The sequence below is a fragment of the Rhinopithecus roxellana genome, chromosome 9 (genome assembly GCF_007565055.1).
Source record: "Rhinopithecus roxellana isolate Shanxi Qingling chromosome 9, ASM756505v1, whole genome shotgun sequence".
NCBI classification, from domain to species: domain Eukaryota; kingdom Metazoa; phylum Chordata; class Mammalia; order Primates; family Cercopithecidae; genus Rhinopithecus; species Rhinopithecus roxellana.
The window spans coordinates 70299077-70306568 of NC_044557.1; the positions used below are offsets into that span (position 1 = coordinate 70299077).

General features: G+C 40.6%; 1 pseudogene; it reads left to right on the forward strand.

The window, feature by feature from the left end:
- The first annotated feature begins 401 nt into the window (after positions 1-401).
- Positions 402-2326, forward strand: LOC104666663 (annotated as a pseudogene).
- Positions 2327-7492: the final 5166 nt, after the last annotated feature.

Sequence of the window (7492 nt, forward strand, 5' to 3'; positions counted from 1 at the left end):
ACAGTGGCTCGGCTTGTGATCCCAGCACTTTGGAAGGCCAAGGCCAGAGGATCACTTGAACCCAAGTGTTCAAGACCAGCCTGGCAACACAGTGAAACCCTTGTCTCTAAAAGAGAGAGAAAAAATAAGGGACATTGAGTTACATTGAGTCCTCTTTGGCCAAAAATATTGCAGTGAGGGTCTGTTTCATCCCTTCTCTCCCATCTCAGAGAAATGGAGGCTACTGCTAGTCTCACCTGCATTCTGGATTCAGTTTCAGGACCTTTCCTCCAGTGATAAATATGCAATGCCTTAGGGGAACCTCAGCCAAATCAATAAACTACAACTGACAACAAGAGTGTGCATGTGAGGTGACTGCACTTTTTTTTCCTCCTGCCAAACCAGAATTAGCTGGTATAGGAATGAACGAGCAGGAAGATTGGAAATTGCTCCGATTGGAAGGAAGCCCAGGTTAGGTTTGGGCGCCTCCAAACGCTCCCTTTTTAAACCCACCTGGAGTGAGGCGTCGAACTTTCAGCTCCACCAAACTCTCACCTGGCCTGGCAGCGAGCGGCAGAAGAGCAGGGGAGCCCCTCACCCAGCGCACCGAGCCCGGTGGAGAACTGAGCCGCAGGCACCCGCATCTCCAGGATGATAGGCGACATTGCAACAAAATCTCTACACCTAGCAGCTCAGGGGGCTCCAAGCAGAGAAGCAAGTTTGAGGATCTAGGCGTGGAGCCGAGTGAGTCCGCAGCCCAGCGAGCCTCGGGCCGCCCTTTCATCAGCTTGTTCATTAACACCTGTGGGTGCCTCCGGACTGCAATCATTGGAGGGCTCGTCAACTCCCTGGGCTGGGTGTTGAGTGCCTACGCTGCAAACGTGCATTATCTCTTCATTACTTTTGGAGCGGCAGCTGGCCTGGGCAGCGGGATGGCCTACCTGTCAGCGGTGGTCATTGTGGGCAGGTATTTCCAGAAGAGACGCGCCCTCGCCCAGGGCCTCAGCACTAAGGGGACCGGATTCGGTATGTTCCTAATGACTGTGCTACTGAAGTACTTGTGCGCAGAGTACGGCTGGAGGAATGCCATGTTGATCCAAGGCGCGGTTTCCTTAAACCTGTGTTTGTGGGACCCTCATGAGGCCCCTCCCTCCTGGGAAAAACCCAAACGACCCAGGAGTGAAAGATCTGCGCATCCTGCCTGCGCACTCCACGGAATATGTTATGTCAAATGGACAGCAGGGAAGAACAGAAGAGAAGGACGGTGGGTCTGGGAACGAGGAGACCCTCTGTGACCTGCAAGCCCAGGAGTGCCCCGATCAGGCCGGATCATGGGCTCTCTCCGGTTCTGAAGAATGTCAGCTGGCTCACCATGAGAGTCAAGAATGGCTCTGAGGATTGGTACTCAGGCTATTTTGGGACAGCCTCTCTATTTACAAATCAAATGTTTGTAGCCTTTATTTTCTGGGCTTCGTTTGCATACAGCAGCTTTGTCATCTCCTTTACTCATCTCCCAGAAATCGTCAGTTTGTGTAACTTATTGGAGCAAACGAGGTTTTCCCTCTGACTTCAATTAGCAGTAGTTCACATTTTTGGAAAAGTGATCCTGGGCATCATAGCTGACTTACCTTGCATCAGTGTTTGGAATGACTTCCTGTTGGTCAACTTCAGTCTTGTCCTCAGTATTTTTGTTTTGTTTTGTTGTTTTTGATTTTTTTTTTTTTTTTTTTTTTTTTTTTTTTTTGGGACGGAGTCTCGTGCTGTGGCCCAGGCTGCCGTGCAGTGGCACGATCTCGGCTCACTGTAAGCTCTGATTCCGGGGTTCACGCCATTCTCCCACCTCAGCCTCCTGAGTAGCTGGGACTACAGGCGCCCGCCACCTCACCCAGCTAATTTTGTTTTTGTATGTTTAGTAGAGACGGGGTTTCACCATGTTAGCCAGGATGGTCTTGATCTGATCTTGTGATCCGCCCGCCTCGTCTTCCCAAAGTGCTGGGATTACAGGTGTGAGCCACCGCACCGCACCTCAGTATTTTTAATTCTGCCATTGATGCACACTTATGCTGGCCTGGTGGTCATCTGTGCACTGATAGGGTTTTCCAGCGGTTATTTCTCCCTAATGCCTGTAGTGGCTGAAGACTTGGTTGGCATTGAACATTTAGCAAATCCCTAAGGCATCATCATCTGTGCTAATGGCATCTCTGCGTTGTTGGGACCACCTTTTGCAGGTAAACTTTCTGAAGTTTTAAGAGCTCAGAGTGCATATAGATATGGTGTGTTATGTTAAAAAGTCCAAGATAAAGAAGGAGGTTTCCAAAAAAAAAAAAAAAAAAGAATAAGATCCTGAAGTGTATCCAGCAGATAACTGAACTGTGTTAAGAAATCTACATGGGACCAGGCACTGTGACTCATGCCTGTAATCCCAACACTTTGGGAGGCCAAGGCAGGCAAATCATGAGGTCAGGAGAACAAGACCATTCTGGCTAACATGGTGAAACCCTTTCTCTACTAAAAATACAAAATATTAGCCGGGTGTGGCACGCACCTGTAGTCCCAGCTACTTGGGAAGCTGAAGCAGGAGAATTGCTTGAACCCCGGAGGCGGAGGTTGCAGTGAGCCCAGATGATGCCATTGCACTCCAGTCTTGTCTGGGCAACAGAGCAAGGCTCCGTTTCAAAAAATAATAATAAATAAGAAGAAGAAGAAAAGAAATCTTCATGGAGCTAAATCATCTTGGGATATGAAATTTACCTGGTTTTCACTGGAGCTATCTAATCTTTAAAAATTCCATGAAATAAAGAACTAGGTCAAATTGACGTAAATGTTCTCAATGACTGGAACACATAAGAATGAGTAGGCTTAGCTTCAGGGGCAATGAGATTATGGAAATCAATGAGCATTGCCTTAATGTGGTTTGAAACGTGTGAGTCAGTCCACATTTAATTGTAGGTCAGACTTTGCCCATGTTCAAGAGACAGAGGTTGTTAATTGCTTAGAAAGAGCTAGCAAAAGAATAAAATATGGTTTAATGGACTCACAGAAGTACAATGCAGTGTTTCAAAATAAATCATGACATGTAGTTCACAAGTTCATATACAAAGAAGAACCAATAATAGCTACATAGCTAATAATACATTGCCACCCAAGATTGTGCCTTTAGTTATGGAGTATGATTTTTTCCCCTTTTTTATTAAAGCGTAACATGTCTGCAGAAAAATGCGAAAATTTTAAGTGTACACTTTGAGGAAGCATCATGGATGGAACACATCTGTGTAACTACCACTTGGGTCAAGAAATAAAATATGACTACTAACCCTGAAGGCTTCCTCATGTTCATCCCAATTTCCAGCATTTCCTTTCTCTGTAAAGACAATCAGACTTCTATAGATTACTTTTACGTGGTTTTGAACTTCATAAATGCTATTATACACCCGGTATTCTTTTGTATCTGGTCTCCTTTGTTCAATATTAATTTTGTGTGTTTCTTCCATGTTATATCATGTTTTTGTAGTTTGTTGATATCATTTTAATTTTTTTAATTTATTAAAACAGAGATGGGATCTCAATATGTTGCCCAGACTAGTCTCGGACTCCTCGACTCAAGCAATCCTCGGTTTCCTGGAGTGCTGGGATTACAGGCATAAGCCATTGTATTCAGCCTGTTTATTTAATTTTAAGGTATAATTTTATCAACAGCGTTTCAAATATGTATAAAGAAGTGAGGTCTGCTGAGAATGGTATAATAGCCAGTTGTGAGTTTCAGGAGTTCTAAGTTCATTTTTATTCTTCCCATAACCTGTCCCATTTACCAGCACTATGCTTATATATACACTAGTTCTCAGTGAGTTGTTTTACTTCTCTGGCTGGGAGTCTCAAATCATGGTCAATGCAGCATAGACAGAGAAATATGGCCTTGCTCTAAGAGACTAATATTGTATATTCAACTACTCCTCTGTCTATAGAAAAAGACAGCAATTCTAGCAATTGCTCAATAATAAATGGCAACTCAATTAATGCATCTAATGTTAATATCAGTAACACTCAGAGGACCACACCTTTAAGGTTAGAGTGTAACTTTTGTAGCTAGAGGAAAAGGTTGCTTTTCAGAATGAAATATTAATAGTAGCATTTGGCAGAAACTTCTGAAAGCTAAGAGTATAACACTTAGTCTGAACAGGTTGAGAAAAAACAGACTGGCTTCAGTTTTGTAAGTCATCTTAAATTGTATCTCAAATTAACATAAAATGGAGAGGCCATAGAGGTGGATGTTAATCAAACACAGCAATGAAATGAATATCTTAGACAAATTTATAGCCAATGGAAAACTTGTGAATGGAGGACCCTAGACTGCTGTGGAAAAAGCATTCTTGCCTAGCAACTCACAGCCTGGCTGGCTTTGGGCTGGGTGCCTATTTTTAGTTGTCTTCTGTTACTGAGCCAGATGAATACTGCCCCCTCTTTCAGTTTGCTTTGGATAATGGCCAAATGCCAAAATCTACTTTTCCTTAAATAGCATAGCTCCCGTCTGTTCACAATCAACAAGAAGAAATTGAGATGTGAAATATGCTATGGTCTTTTGGTCATTCCTGCCTAATCAGACTCAGAGAGATTTGAACTATTTGTCACATGATTTTATCTTATTTTTTGAACATATGGAATTGGTAAGCTGTCATTAAGAGGGTATGATACAGCAAGGCTTAATCCATGTTTTCCCCAGGAAAGAATTTATATAACTTGTAACAAGGAAATGAGACAAAAGCACAGGATACTCTGTAGTCTTTCTATCTTGCATGGTATCTTGAGAATTTTCACATGTAGCTATTTTGTCTTCTCTCTACTAAAGAATAGAAGATCCTGTATCACTGCATCAAGTAAGAAGGGAAAAATAGCCATTGGCTGTTGTAGAGTCAATTTTCTCCAGGTTATGCTAGAGTAACAAACAGCCCCAAAATATCAGTAACTTACCGTAATGAGGTTTATTTCTTGTTCATATTAAATGTTGCCTGAAGGTCCACTGTCTCTGCTCTCTGTGTCTTCTCTGTCATAAGTTCCAGGCTAAAGGAGAAGCCCATAGTGGGAGTATGCCATTCTCATAGCAGAGGGAAGGGAACAATGACTGAATCTCACAATTGTTTATAACTTTTCTGTTCAGACATGGCATACATCACATACGCTCACATTCCATTGGCTAAAGCAAGTGATGACAAGTTTGACAGCCAAGGAGCAGAAAGAACAGTGCTCTTACATGGAGGACTAACAAGAAGAAGCCTAGTGGACAAGGACCTCGTGGAGTCACCAGTGAAGACATGAATGGAGATGGAGGCCATTATACTTTGCAAACTAATGCAGGAACAGAAAACCAGATACTGCATGTTCTCACTTATAAATGGAAGCTAAATGATGAGAACTCATGGGGGACAAACATACACTGGGGCCTGTTAGAGGGAGGATGGTGGGAGGAGGGAGAAGATCAGGAAAAATAACCACTGGGTACTAGGCTTAATACATGGGTGATGAAATAATCTGTATAACAAACCCCCATGACACAAGTTTACCCATATAACAAACCTGCATTTGTACCCCTGAACTTAATATAAGGTAAACAAAACAACACACACAAAAAAATTAATTAAATGGTTAAACAGTTAAAAAAAAACACACAATTCACCAGAGCTAACATCTCTGTTAGTCACCTTGAGTATGAAAGAAAGAGATAGTTGATGAAGGAGACACTGTGTTGGGAACATATCCATAAAATTGAATGGTAAGAGATCTTTTTTTGCCTACCCCTCACCTTCTGACACAGGGGTTGATATAAAGACATTTTAATTGAATTCTGATTAAATCTCTAAAACAGTTTAAGGAGAATAAGCTCACTAAGCAGAATCCCAAGAAACCTGTGAAGGAAGACTCAAATTATTACATAGTTTTAGTTGAGAAGAACATAAAGGGATGGTGTTAGAAAATACTTCTGATTGACATCTTTTAGTATACTGAAACTTTTACATCCTTCCCTAAATAAATAACTTGGGAATTAATTTGGACCTTTACAAGAAGCAAACATTACACACATTTTTTTTTAATCCCCTTATATAATATTACCCTTGGCAGAATATTTGCACATCCTCAGGCTCTAGGCCTTACTCTTAAAACTACAAATTCCAACAAAGAAATGTATCTCACATTCTATTTTGTCCCAATCCCCTTGAAAATGATTCACTTGTTTTGTGACTCATGTGTCCACCATAAACAAATCAACTATGCCTTGGTATTGGGGTGAGGTCAGAGTCATTGAAACACATACCAGCTTCCATGGAACCATGTAAATAGCAAGAGGCAGTACTCCTAAAAAGCGCCAAGAGGCCAATCCCACAGGTGACCAAGGCAACCCACCTTTGAACTTGATGCTTGTTGCTGGCCTTCCAGCTTGACTCTTGGTTCTTTTTAAAGGAGTTTTCTCAGAGACCCTTTTGTGTTTCTTCCTGTGCTGGGTTGCCTCAAGTGAAATAAATAGCCTCAGAAGTGATTCCTGGATATTCAGCCCCGTGGGCTTGGCCAGGGTCCTCATATAATGACTCATCTATTCCTTGTGATGAACAATTTAAAAAGTACTCCAGACCACTTAATGTATTGAGATATCAAAACTAGGACACATGGTCCAATACATTAATTCATGCATTAATGCATGCATTCATTCAGCAAGTGTTTCTTGAGCACTTTAATACTGCAGACACTTAGCTAGATGAATTATGATTCGTGTGAATATACAGAAGATGTGACCTCATTCTCATGGTCATTACCACAAGATCAATGTATCTTACTCATTTGGAAATGCCAAGTCCTAATGTTGGAGAAGTGACTGTGAACCTGGCCTAACAACTCACTTGTTCTTGTGTAGTCATTTGGAACAACTTTTAAAATAAATTAACTTGGAAAACTTATATCAAGTCATAAAAATGTTTGCAAAATGGATCTAATGGTTTGTATTTAAGATTTATTAAGGAAAACACACAGAAGGTATTTATTATGCCCCTATTTTTATTTTGTAAAAAAAAAAGAAAAACTAGAACACCTGACTGTATACAAATGAGAGAATGTTAAGAAATTTGTAGTGTATCAATCAAATATTCTGCACATTTTAAAATGATATGTATGAATATGAGAAATTTTTTTGTCAAGTGGTAAAACAAAAATACAACTAATCAAATCACTATGATAGATATTATTTAAAATTTGATATAAGACCCAAACAGAAAGACAAACAAAAATATAGTCGTGTTTACCATTGTCATGTTCAATCATAATATGCGTAATCACATTGTACCCTTAAGTGACATTTTGGAAAGCATCAAGTCAAATAATATGTAGTTTTCAAGTATGTTGATTTATTTTGACTTTGTATCTTTTTACAACAACATCTCAACACATTTTTGGTGGTGGTGATAATGTAATTAACCACTATATAAGGTAGAGCAATATGAGCTGCTATAATAAATGTTCATAAAAGTGTATA